General features: G+C 48.3%; 2 protein-coding genes across 2 annotated transcripts in view; one reads left to right on the forward strand and one right to left on the reverse strand.

Moving 5' to 3' along the window:
- LOC116833757 (uncharacterized) overlaps nt 1-14,104 on the forward strand; it is a 660,803-nt gene that overhangs the window by 579,696 nt on the left and 67,003 nt on the right. The window lies entirely within an intron of this gene.
- LOC116820769 (uncharacterized) overlaps nt 1-14,104 on the reverse strand; it is a 292,353-nt gene that overhangs the window by 155,398 nt on the left and 122,851 nt on the right.

A 14,104-nucleotide genomic window follows, 5' to 3' on the forward strand; every position in this document is an offset into this window, starting at 1 on the left:
GGTGACCAAGGTGGATCAGTTCGTGCTCACCGCCCTCATCCCCAAGAGCCCCTCGGACCTGCTGCTCTTCAGCCTCATGGTGCCCTGGCCCAGCCCCAGTGGGAGGGAAGGTGAGGATCTCCGGCTCCGGGGCTACCTGCTCAGCACCGATGAGCTCAGCTGGCTGCTCACCTCACACACTCCAGGAGCTCCTCTCACCGCCTCCGCAGCCGCGGCTCGGCTCCAGGGGACCCCGTTTCCCTCCCTCCCCAGCTCTGGGCAGGGCCACCCAGAGGATGCAGGGGGTCTGGGGCAAAACAATTTCAGGGGCCCCTTCCATAAAAAAAAGTTGCAATACTATACTATAGTAACACGTATTTGGAAATCTAAAAAATAACTAGTGAAATACATTCAAAAATTAATTTGTAATAATTTGAAAATCACCAAATACATTATTTAAAAACATTAAATGCTTTACCGGTATGAATACATTTGCAGTTACATAATGGGCTGTTACTGGGTGATGGTGATGGTTGGTACCAATGGGCTGTCACAGCCTGGGGGTGGTGCTGCTGTTGCCCAGGGCTGGGTGGGGAGCTGGGCTCTGGGTTGGGGGGTGCCCGGATCACAGGGGCTGGGCTCAGGACTGTGAGGAGATGGGTCGGGTGTTGTCCGGCTCAGAGGGGCTGGACTCAGAGCTGGGGGTCAGGGCTGTGGGGGGTGCCCAGCTCAGAGGGCTGGGCTCGGAGCTGAGAGTCAGGGCTGTGGAGCATGGGGTTGGGGGGTGTCCGGCTCAGAGGGGCTGGTCTCATGGGGGTCAGGGTGTTGGGGGGATGGGGCGGAGGATTGTGCCAGCTAGATGGGCTTGGGCTTGGAGCTGGGGGTCGGGCTGGGTGGGAGGATGGGTTTGGGGGCTGCCCAGCCACAAGAGGGGCTGGCCGGAGCTGGGGGTTAGGGCTAGGGGGGTGGGGTCAGGGGGTGCCGGCTCCGGCCCAGCCCCTTACCATGCCGCTTTACCCCCTCTCTCGCGACAGAGCGCTGGCAAGCAACTAGTGTCTTCCAGCAGGGACTGAGTTCCTGCTGCTCAGTCTGCAGCTCGGCACCCCGCCCCTTACCAGCTGGACACCAGGGGATGGGGGAAGACAGAGGCAGAGGGAAGCCTCCGACATACCCTGCAGGCAAGAGGTGTAGCGAGCACACTCCGACGCTCTCCCGACCGGAGGGGCCCCAAAGGAAGGGGGCCCGGCTAAAAGTGGCAAAAAAAATGTAAGGTATAACTAGATAAGTGACATTTATTGATGCTATTTGCACAATCCATGTCGGTTTATACTGACATAAACCGTGAAGTCCTTATGATACATCATAATGCTATTGGCTACATCAGTTGTCTATCGGTCCGTTTCAAAATTTTAGTTGAAACCCATTCAAAGAATGTGTATTGCGTTCATAATGGCGGTCAGGGGATATAAATGTTATTAATTTAGTTGTTTGTTTCTTTATCGTTGTCCAATGCAACGCGGTGCTTGTGATGTCTAATAGGAAATGTATAAGAGGTGGAGCAGTAAACAAATAGGCAGCAAAAAGAATTGCCGAGAAGGAACTTGAGAATTCCAAAGTTGTCACACCCGTTTTTTGCACTGCAATCCAACGTACAGGTAGAGCACATGAACGGACAGCACTAGCAGCGACAAATCGTATCCAGAAGTATCAGAAGTGCTTAAGTGAGGTCGAAGGTGAAGCAGTTGTTCTACCAAACAACTGTGATAGATATTACCAGCTTGCTGCCGGGAAAGAAGTATCTGAACTGAGACACTGACTGATGTCCGAGAATTGGCCGTCTATAATATTCAGACAGGGCAGTGTGTGCCATTGTTGCATGGCCACCGCAGCAGATGAAGTTACGAATTTCCATTTAACGAGGGGAAAGACGGAGGTTCACAAAGTAAACTTCTACTCGAACTATTGGCAAATGGCGAGAAACAGATGTTTTATGATTAACGTATCAGTTCAGAAAGATGCCTTTTTTGTTTTGTGTAATTTTTGGACTTGGCGACAACACTACGTCGTTGGAACATCTGCTTGGAAAGCACTGTCAAAAAGACTCAGCAGCATGAAACCGGCAAAGGTCATCAAGACTGTTTATGGTGAAATGGTTTGACCTTCGCGTCAGCATAGTTAAACGTAATCTATTGACCAACTAGAATTGCAGGTTTTTTCTGAAAGGAAAGAGATTTTGGGAGAATGTTGTTAAATACGCATCGTTGATTGTCATTTTTTTTGTCCCAAAGAAACTTGGCCATTTCAAGGAGTAATGAAAAGCTTCGGCGATCCTTCGAATGGCAACTTTTTGGGGACTGTTTGAATTCGCTTGCAAAGTATGATACTGTCCTCGCGAATTTACAGAGGATTTAAGAATGGCAGGGACACATATTCAGTAACCTTCCGTCACAGATCAAACGACGCTGATTCAACTTGTTGCCTAGTAACATTCAAGAGGCCACATAGACGCAGCTTAAAAGCAAATTTATTCAGTTATTTTGGACTGTACTCCCGACGGGTCACATGAAAAGAACAGATGTCTGTTGGTGTTACGCTTTGTTGAATTGCAACGGTGAAGTGGTGGTCAATATTCATGAAGCGTTTGTTGGTTTTCTTAATGTTCATGATACAGCTGGCGAGGGCTTATTGGAAGTGTTTTCTTGAAAAGGCAAACAACTTAGGAATAGACATTGCTGACCTGAGAGGCCAAGCTTATGATAACGGCGCCATATGAGAGGAAAGAATAAGGAGTTCAAGCCCGCATGCTAGAAATAAATGACCGTGCCTTGTATGTACCATGTGGAGCTCACACTTGGAATCTTTGTGATCTCAGGACGCGGCAAAGTCATCGAAATATGCCGTTGACTTTTTCGGTAAGGGGCCCCGGACATGTGTTCGGAGGGGCCACGTTCTTTGTTGCTACGGCCTGCCTGCGGGGCCGGAGCCTGGGGAAAATTGCCTCACTTCCACCCGTGCCCCCCTGCCTTGACAGCCCTGACTCTGGGAGCTTCTTCTCGCCACCGCCGCAGCCCGGGCTCGGCTCCAGGGGACCCAGCTCCTCACACACTCCGGGAGCCCCTCTCACCGCGCTGCAGCCCGGGCTCGGCTGTGTGAGGAGCCGGGACGGAGGGGAGCCAAGCCTGGGCTGCGGCAGTGGTGAGAGGGGCTCCAGAATGTATGAGGAGCTGGGACAGAGGGAGGAGGGGTCCTGCTGCTGTTGCCACTCCTGCAGCGCCGCATTTCCGAGTGGGCTGTGCAGGCGACGCCGGGCTGGGCAGTGGCGCGGATCCCGGCGCCAGCGAGTAGCTGCACCAGGGCCGGCTCCCGGCAGTGAGGCCCCAAGCAAAAAATAAAAAAATAAAATTAAAAAAAGTGGGGGACGGAGTACCGCCCCTTAGAAGTGCCTCCCAAGCACATGCTTGGAGGGCTGGTGCCTAGAGCCGGCCAGCCCGCCCTGCCCCTTTGTGTCGGCAGCGGGGCCATGGCGGGTGGGAGCGCAGCGCGGAGGCTGCTCCAGCCCTGCAGCCTCCGGGGCAGCATGGGCGGGCAGGGCCGGGGCGGGAAATGCGTAGGGCAGACTCGTTCCTGCCGGAGGGGCCTGGCCCGGCTGCCTGGTTCGCCCCTTGCCGGGGGGTCACCAAACTCCCTGCGGCCGGAGTGGGGCTGCGGGGGGTGCGGGACCAGGGAAACGGAGCCGTGGAGCAGCTGGGCCGGGAGCTGCAGAAGGGGCCTGGAGCGCGGCTTGGCTGCAGAGCTTGGAGCCCAGGCTGGGCCCGGGAGCGAGGGGAGGGGGGAGCCGGGGGGAGGATCTGGGGTGTCAGAGCCAGGCTGGTGGGGGAGCTGTGAGTTTGAGGTGTGGTTGGGGGGGTCAGGGTTGGGGGATATTTTGGGGGGCTCCATGTTCAGATCTGGGGCTGTTTTCCTCCTGAGTGATACTGAGTCCGACAGTCAAAGACTTGGCAAAATACTAAGAACTAAAATTTTATTTCTGATACGAAGGGCAGATTCTCCCCTTGTTCCTTGTACGTGGGTGTCCCATGGAGAGCAGTGGGTGTTCTGCTGTGAATGGAGCAGGGCACAGAGTCCTAACCTGATGCCCTGGCCCCACTGACCATAATGGACAGGGCAATGTGGCCCTCTCTGCCAAATGAGCTGGACACCCCAGGGTTACTGCTTCAGCTGAAGGGCTTGAGGGTTTTGGTGTTTAAGGGCCCAGGTTCATTCCCTGCTGGAGACCTGGGCTCTGTCTGTGGCCACTGTCAGCATGTAGGACCTGCCCACTCTTTGGTCTGTGTCTCCTCCCTGGGCTCTGTCTGCAGCAGCTGTGTTATCGGCCTCTGATCTCTGTCACCATCTCGTAGTTAACAGCAGTTCCATTAATAAGTAATGGGGATTTCTCCATGAATGCGAGGGGCTGAATTCTCACCTCTCCCATCTTCTCCTTCCCCTAGAGACGCTGCGACGGGGGCTGGGGAGTGACACAGGTACGTGTCTGTCTCTGACTGGCCATGGGGAAATTTCAGACCAATAACCATGTTAACGACAGGGGATCGTAGCCTCCAGCACCTGAAAGCTGTGTAACAATGGGAAGGGATGATACTTTGTTCTTGCACCACTACATTTTCAACTGGCTTGTCTCTTAAATATTTTAGCTCATCAATGTCACATAAGCATTTCAAGTGTTTTGCAGTTTTTCAGTACTCATTTTTTTTGCCTTTGCTTTCTTTAATTATTCCATTTTTACTGACTACATTAATTTTAAGAATTTTATTTTGTAGTTTTAATTGCAGTAATATTAATAGTGTTTTTAATTAAGTTGATGTAAGCAGTCAGGATGAGCTCTACCCTGACATCTGGTGGAAAGAATTTCGGAAAGTGTATTTGCATAGGCACGCCTACCCCATCCCAGACTGCCGAGCTGTGGGACTGCTTTGTGACAGAAATGACTCAACCTCAGTTGGGTGGTACTTGCTAGACAAGGGACGAATTTGAGAGAGGCTGGGACAGGTATTTGTGCCTGGTGGTGTAGTCTCCTTGTGGAGCCAGAAACACCAGTTTCACCCCCTCCTCTCTCTACTGTGGAATGTCAGAATTGATTTTTTTTCCCTTAAGAATCTGTGTACAGGTTACTGAGCTGAACTCACTTTGGCTAAGGTGCACTAGCACTGGGGCTCCCTACTAAGAGCTGAAACACTAAAGATGAATCACAAAGAGCGAAATTTACTGAGCTGAGAGCACTGAGTACTGTGCTAACTAGTGGGGGAGCCTGAAGCTATACTGTGGAACAGAAGCAGCTGGCGGAATGGCACGGCTGGAGCGGATCACGGGACAGCTGTGGAGCGGAACGGCTGGCAGAGCGGAGTATGCTGGTGGAAGGTGGAGCGGCCCACAAGCAAGCAGAGCGAGCAGTTTGCAGGGACCAACTGGAGCAGCTCAAGGACAGCTGGTGGAGCAGAGCAGCTGGTGGAGCGGAGCAGTTTGTGAGGATGGCTGGAGGAGCAGAGTGGAGTGGCTGGTAAAGCAAAGCAGTTCGTGGAGAAGGCGAAGCAGAACCCACGGAGAGGCAGGGCAGTTGGCCCGGACCACATAAGGTTCCCTTTCTACCCAGGCTGGGGGAGGGACCTCTGCAATAGACTCTTGAACTTTGGGCTGCACTGACCAGGACAAGAGACTTTTGGATTGTGGGACTTTTGGGACGGGTGATTTGGGGGGTTGCTGGACTCAAGGCCCAGAGGAAAGCATGCCCAATTTCCTGGGGTGGGTCTTGCGTGCGGTTTGGTCTAGGAACTCTAGCTGAGTGTTTTCCCAATTTAGTGCTTGTTGTTTATCTCATGTAATTAAACTTTTCTGTTGCACCGAGACTCTGTGCTTGCAAGAGGGGAAACATTGCCTCTTGAGCCACCCAGGGTGTGTGTAAGATTTTCCAGGTCACTGGGTGGGGGCTCGAGCTGTTTGGCATTGTTTTTGAAACAGAACCCCTGGATACTGAACCGCCCCTTGTTGCTGCCAATTCAGAGGGCAGAAGGGTTACATTTAGTAGTCTGATTTAAAGCATTTTTTTAATAGACCCATAAGATCTGTGACAATTTCCTGTGTTTGAGTGGCTGCTTGATACTTTTTTAAAAAAATACAAAGCTTGAGCTTTTTTTAAAACTGTTTATTTGAAAGTTTGTTAGATATTATTTTTTGCTTTAAAAAAAATATAGTCGTTTTTTGTTGTGACTCTTAAATTGGGTGATGTATCACATTTAACTTATAATTATTTTAGTGCACTATTTACTCTGTGACACAGATTGTAGCTGTTTTTACACTTTAAATAAATAGAACAGCTATTAGCATCTAATTTTGTTAAACAGCAATTCAGTATAACCTGCACTTCTTTAAGAATGCAACATTGTTTGATTCTTTTAATAACTTTTTGCTCTAAACTTTTTTTTTATGCTTACATTATGCCTAAATTAATTTATATTTCTTGGAATGATTTTATTCATTTAAGAGAATCGTAATTTTTTTCCTCAATACATTCAGCCATCCCGATGATAATTAATCTGGGAAATATCCTCAGCAGAATTATATGAAGGTGTTGCCCCAGAGGGTAAAGGCACAGAGGTGGTGTTTGTGGAAAGCGGATAAGTTTAATTACTAATCCTACTCTTAAAAGAGGGTCTTTTTAGAAAAATAGTTTAACTTACAAGCACTGAGAGACTTTAAGAAAGTCACAATCATGGGAGCAATGGTCTCTTTGGAACATATTACTGACAAGCCTTAGAGCCTTTTTGAGGAACAGGATAGAACTATGGTCAACATTAAGTGCAAATTAATGAACATGCACATGAGGAGAAAGAGGGAACACAAGTAAAATATAATGAAAACAAAGCCTCTCAGAAAGGAAAGTAGCTTTAGTAGCGTGTTGCATGTCTGGGGTGAGGTGGGAGATGATTTCTCCCTTCCACATTCTTTTTAAAAATCCAAAAGGAAAAAAGAGTGGCATCGTTTATTTTTTATATTTGTTTCTAATTAAATCCATGTCGCTAAGCCAAATTTGGCCTAGGTAACTTTGTTCCCATGTTTTGTTGTTCTCCAAGTATAGAGCTTAGTACTGGCCCTGAACGACATCATTAGCCCTTTTGTTTTGACTAATTTAATTTTCTGTCGTTGGTCTCCTTGCACCGTGGCTTTCATGGCTGAAAGATTTAACCTACTTTTCATCAACTTGTTGCTGTAGGTATTGTAAGTTCTTATGAACTTTTGTCGTCTTTTTACAGTGAAGTGAGCAGAGAGTTCAAAACGTGGGTGTAATTGGAATTAACATTCCAGGGTTGGTCTATACATGCCATTGCACTGGGCTATTCAGGCTTTGTCTCAGTACAGTGTAGCACTCGCTTCCATACGTAGTCAATGCCGATACAAAGAATGAATCTAGGCTGGTGTTTCAGCTGTGGTTGCGACCCCGAGGGCTCAGGAAGGCAGTCAGGAGGCTGTGAGATGTTGAGTGTTTCATTATGATCTAAAGCAAAGAAAATCTCACTCCCCCACTCCGGCACTCCCTGTTCATTGTGGTCAAGCGTTCTCTGTCAGCCCTTGAATAATACAAGTATATATGACTCAGCACGGATACATGTTGTATCTTTACTTTTTAGTAAATGTTCGGGGTTCAGAAAAAATTTGACTTCCAGTAAGGGTACTGCTTACTATCTCAGCTCTGACATTAGGCAGTTTGCAGCTGTGCACAGTAACCTTTCATTGCCTGTATCCCAGCCAGCGAGACTGAAACCTGCAGTGGTTAGTAGAGATGGGGACGAGACAGAAAGTTGGTCCAAACCAGCATTGAGTGCTGTCAGCGATCGCAGCAGAGCAAAGGAACCCAGGGATCGTTGGTCAGTAAGTCTCTCAGGCAGAGGAGGTGAGAGGGGGAAACAGAAGTCAGAAATGAAAGAGAAGTAAGTGGGCAGTGGGGGCGGAGTTCACAAGCTCCCAAACGTGCCCACATCCAGTCATAGAGTCATAAAGTCTAAGGCCAGAAGGCACCACTATCATCTAGTCTGACCTCCTGTCTAGCACTGGCTGCCAACACCCCCCAGCGCCCTCCACTAAACTGAACAGTTGGAGTGAGACCAAAGTCTTGCAGCCTCCAGGAGACTAGACTCCTACATGCCCCAGGCAGAGAATAGCAGGGACTGAGTGCACCAGCGCTCCAGGCCCCTGCAGTGGCAGGAAATGGTTAAGTGAGATATTCCAGGGAATCCTAGTGAGCGCCCCCAAGCCCACACTGCAGAGAAAGATGAAAACCCACCAGGTCACTCAAGCCCAACTCGCGGAGGGGATATTCCTTCCCCGTCCACCTATTGTGATCAGTTAGACCCTGAGTTGGGAGCAAGAACCAGCCAGCCAGCCCTGAGAAGAGAGAGATTGATCTCACCTCAGAGCCTAGTCCATCCAGCCAAATAGCCGTCTTCTCTCCGCCATTCGAAGCTTCAGAGGAGAGAATTAAAAATCCTCTCAAAATACATTGGATGAAAAAATCCTTGCAGACCCCGCGAATTGTGGCCCTGAAGCATGAGGTGAGGAATGTATATCATAAAATAGAAGTGAGCCCCAATTAATATTCCACTATTCTCTCCATTGACAATGGCTTCCATCTTAATATCACCAGCAAAGTTTTTAATTTACTGCACCAGCACTGGGCAGTCTTTGTCCTGTCCCTTGCCTCCGCCTGGTCCCACCGTTGGGGATTGCCTCAGGGTTTTAATTAGGATAGTGGGTTAGTGTTGGTGGGAAAGGCTGGGTCTGGCTGTGATAAAGTGATGGATATTTTCCCAGCATGCAAGTCAGAAACAACTTGTGCAAGGAAAGGGCCGGAGAAGATCATGATGTGACAGGAACTAACTTCTGAATCTTCCCTGTCACCCTTCTCACCCTGACAGCGGCCAGAGTAACACCCACCTTTGGCTCCAGATTGTCCCAGCATCCACGGGACAGGGAAGGGAACTGCTGTAGTGACCAGCCAGGTAGGGATTATGGAGGGATGCTAGTGGGTTCCTGTCATAAACAGATAGCATAGGGTTAATGTTTGTTTTACCTGTAAAGGGTTAACAAAGGGAACCAAACACCTGACCAGGACCAATCAGGAAACAAGATTTTCAAATCTCAAGGGAGGAAAGTTTTGGGTGTGTGTTTTTGTCTCGTTCTGTTGCTCTCAGTCTCTGCGGGGATCACTCTATCTCCAGGCTTTCTATCTTCTGTTTCCAAGTTGTGAGTACAAAGTAGAAGACATAGGCTTATATTGGTTTTTGTATTTACATGTGTGTAGTTTGCTGGAATGTTTTAAATTGTATTTCTTTTGGATAAGGCTGTTTACATTTTTTTCTTTAAGCCAATCACCCGTATATTGTCACCTTGATACAGAGACCATTTTTATGTCTTTTCTTTCTTTTTATTAAAGCTTTCTTTTTAAGACCTGTTGGATTTTGTTCCTAGTTGGGGCTCAAGGGATTGAGTCCAGCTCACCAGGGAATTGATGGGAGGAAGAGACAGGGGGAGAGAAAATCTCTTTGGTGTTAGAGTTACAAAGCTTGATTGTCAGGGACTCTGAGTGAGGGTGAGACAGACCTGATCTCTCTGGTTGTGTTTAAGGAACTGAAAACAGGGTAATCATCCAGGCCATCCAGGGAGGGAAGCCTGGGAGAAAGTAATGAGGAGACAAGGGGAGGGTGTTTCCCTTTGTTGTGAGACTACCACCCTTTGTTGTGAGACTCAGGGCATCTGAGTCTTGGGGTCCCCCAGGGAAGGTTTTGGGGAGACCAGAGTGAGCCAGGCACTGGAATTCCTGGCTGGTGGCAGCGCTATCAGATCTAAGCTGGTAATTAAGCTTGGAGGTTTCATGCAGGCACTCACATTTTGGACACTAAGGTTCAGAATTAGGACTTATGCTTATGACAGTTCCTGCTAGGGGGAGAGGGGCAGGAAATACTGAGGGCCTGAGATCTTTAGAGGAGCTCAGTGTGGAGGTGGGATGGGGTCAGGAAATACCCAGGGAGGAGAAAGGGATGGGGACAAGGCATGTGACAAATTTGCTGGGAATTGTTTAACCCAAGTTGTTAATTCCGGGAACAGAGCCATGGGGTTTGGGGGAGGAAATTACCCTATTTGTGGAGTGGGGCTGGTGGGGGAACCCTGGACAGCGCTAGGAAAATGTATCTGATTTCCAGTGCAGGAACATGAACCTACTGGCCAGAAGCTTCTATGAGATTCGAAGGAGTGGGTGCGAGGTTACCCACCAGTGAGGCCTAGAGTAGATAACCCCTCCCCTTCCTTCCAGCTGCTGGCAATAGGAAGCCTGCTGGGATTCCTACTGGGGAGCCAACCCTGGAGCCTGCTGAGGACCCCATCCCCCATATCAGCCTCTGGCTTGTAGGTGTGTGATGAATGAGAAGACCCTTCCCCCTCTGTCTGCTGAGGGGCATGAAGGGATCTCTATCTCCCCTCCTGTTTTGTCTCCTGGCTGCTCCGAGGGTGGGAATCTGCTGACTGTGACCCAGCCAGAGCTTCCACTTGATTGGCTCCTCTCTCTCCATGAATAGTGGGACTGTGACTGGGGCAGCAGGTACTGAGTGTTGGACACTTCCTCTTTCAGGGGCCAGTGACCTTTGAGGAGGTGGCTGTGTATTTCACCAGGGAAGAGTGAACTCTGCTGGACCCCCCTCAAAGAGCCCTCTGCAGAGACGTCATGCAGGAGAACTATGAGAATGTGATCTCGCTGGGTAAGGATTCCTGTCCCCTCGGTTCTTAGAAGGGGAAATAAAGAGTTAAGTTCATGCCACCCTCACAATGCCACCTCTGCTCTGCCCTGTCTCAGCAACAGCCCATTGAGAGCATTGAAATGGGGCAGACTAGGTCCCTCAGGGTTCACATGCACCTCCCTTCATATCACAGTCACAGCTCTGCCAAGCTGCTCCAACTCCTCCCTCCACCATCCAGTTACAGCTACAGCTGACCCAGTGCACACAGCTGGAGGCATGTGGAGAAATGCTGGTATTCCCATCTCTGAACACAACACAAACAATGGCACGTTCCTAGTCCTTTATAGCTATTGTAGAATCATAGATTTTATGGCCAGAAAGGGCTATTAGGTCATCTAGTCTGACCTCCTGTATAACACAGGTCATAGAATTTCATCCAGTTACTGCTGTACTGAGCTGAATACCTTGTGTTGGACTAAATCCTCCCCCAGAAAGGCATCCACTCTGACTTGAAGACTTCAAGAAATGGAGAAACCTCCACTTCCTTTGTTAGTTTGTTAATCTTTGTACCAGCCTTACTGAGACACTCCCAGCAGCTAGTGCCAGCTGCAAGGCCAGGGGCAGAGTTAAGGTTGCATTTTAGGGGTTGTGCGTATATTAACTCTTCCTTTTCTGGTTCTCAGAGGTTTAAGTTTAGCCACCACCCACCTGGTGCAAAGGCATGCAGCAGAACTGGCCATAGACTCATGGACTCATAGACTTTAAGGTCAGAAGGGACCACAATGATCATCTAGTCTGACCTCCTGCACAATGCAGGCCACAGAATCTCACCCATCCACTTCTGTAACAAACTCCTAACCTATGTCTGAGTTGCCATGGGACCTAGCACAGACTGTCTGCAGAAGCAAGCCAGCCGAAGGCACCCTGCCTGCCGCACAGCGGCGGGACCGGCAGAGCGCCCCATGCGGCCTTGCCACCTCAGGCCACACGCTTGGAAGCCCCTGGTTCCTGGAGCCCGCCCCTGCAATAGAGTAGAATGCTGAGGGGACAGCCCTTGGTTTCAAGTGATCAAAAAGAGCTAAGTTTCAGTTCAAATCCAGATGAAAGAATAAAAATAGCATCGGGACTAAGTTTTTTATTTCAAAAGGGCTAACTTTAACACATTAAAGCGGAAATTCATTAGGAAAGTTGGATCGTGGCCCGTAGAACTGTGCGATCTAAAAAGTGAGGAGGCCGGAATTATTCAAGTCCAAAGTTGCAGAAAAGTATCAGAAACCCTGCATCCACAAAAGCGAGGGGGGGGGAAATCAACCCCCAGGCCAGGAGTTTAAGACCAAGCTGGAGCAGCAATGCATCTCAGAGAAAGCTGATTAAAGAAAACAAAGCCAGAAAAGGCCTACAAGAGTGGAGAGATGGGCGAGGAATAAGCAAAAGGAAAGCTTCCTCATGGAGTCAAGAACATTAGGGATGAAAGTGAAGAAAGGCCTAAAAGCCATGTAAGAATTGGACCCTTGCAAAGGGATATTAAAACAAATAGTAAATACGTTCCTATAGCCCATACAAATAAGAAGAAAACAAAGAAAGAAGCTAAAGAGAACCGGCTAAACACTGAGGATGTGAATGGAGACGCTTAAGATACTAAGGCATGGGCCCAATACTCTAAATAATACTTGGCCTCAGTCTTAAATTGAGGCTAATGAGAAAGGCTGTAGGGATCAATGGAAGGATAACAAATGGGAATGAAGGACCATGGAGGTAGTATCACATCCGCCCGAGTAGAAGCCCAACACTCGAACGCTTCAAGGGCGACAAAACGTAGAGCCCAGAAATCTCCTCATCCTAGAATATAAAGGAAATGCACATGAAATTGCCAAGGCATTAGCCAAGAATTTTTAAATGAAACCAGTCAAACCAGCAGGGTGCTACATGTGGATCGGAAATTGCTAACATAGTCCTATTTTAAGACAAGGAAAAAAAAGTCGATCGAGTCAACTATGAGGCCTGTTAGTTTGCACATCTGTAATAATGTAGGTCTTGAAAAAATTGTTGAACGGAGAATAATTAAAGCGACTCTCAGAGGTCCAATGGGTAATTGGGACAAAATACAACATGGTTTACCACAAAAGCGTGAATCGGCCAAGACCAACCTGACTCCCTGTGTCTTTGGGTGACAGATATTTAGACCAACAGAAGACACAGTGACTCTCAATTACCTCGATTCCAGTAAGGGCATTGGACGAGTTCCCAACATGGGTGAATTATGAGTTAAAATTGGAAAAGGATGGGGATCAAATATTAAAATTGAAAGGTGGGGAATAAAGGAACTGGTTAAAGGGAACACAACAACGGTCCCATCAACTGCCACAAGGTGAAACTGGTCCCCCAGGCCTGGAAAAGGAGACCTCTCACCGTCCCCGGAGTTCCTCAGGGATCAGCCCTTTTGGGGACCAATTTTATTTCTAATTTTCTTATACTGACCTTGACAAAAAAGTGGGAATGTGCTTAATAAAGTTTGCTGAGACACACCCCAGCAAGGAAAGTTATTGCTAACACAGAGACCCGCCGATACCAAGGCCATATCATACCGAAAGATCTTGGAATGACCCTTGTTAAATGGAGTAATAGTAAAGGCATGAAACCACCTCTCTCACTATCCAGTGAACCAAGTGCGCACAGGCTCCATGCATTTCAAGGGGATAATAAAAGAATTCTCACGCTCATCCACACCTTGGGCCCGAACCAACAGCAGTCCCGGAAAAGTAACAGAGGAGGAAAGAAGGACCCCTCACGAGTATCGGTTGTAAATCACAGGAATTAACTATGACCCAACAATGTGGATATGGCCCATTAAAAAAGCTAATGCCCGGTTTTAAAGGCATGCATCAGGTGAAAGGGTAAAATTTCCACAAAGATAAGGAGGTGGTTAGTAAAACGTTATATAAGGCAACTGGGGTGAAAACCCTCATCTGGGAATATCCTGTGTGCAAGTTCTGGTCTCCCCATGTTTAAAGAAGGCCATGAATTCCCAAACAACTGGAAACAGGTTCAGAGACGGGGCCTACTAGTATGGAATCCGAGGAATGGAAAAACTCCCTTATGAAAGGAAGACTCCAAAGAAGCTGGTATTGTATCAGCACCCTAACCAAAAGAAGGTTGAGGGGGGGATATGAAATGGGCTCTTTATAAATTATATCGAAGGCGATTAAAATTAGGGAGGTAAGAGGAAATGATTAGCTTGTACAATGTGGACACAAAGAGACAAATGGTATATAAATGGAACAACAAGGCAAGTTTAAGAACTTGAATTAGAACTGAAGGTTCTAACCATGTAGAGGATGAAGTTCTGG

This window comes from Chelonoidis abingdonii, chromosome 1, assembly GCF_003597395.2.
Source record: "Chelonoidis abingdonii isolate Lonesome George chromosome 1, CheloAbing_2.0, whole genome shotgun sequence".
In the NCBI taxonomy this organism is placed as follows: Eukaryota; Metazoa; Chordata; order Testudines; family Testudinidae; genus Chelonoidis; species Chelonoidis abingdonii.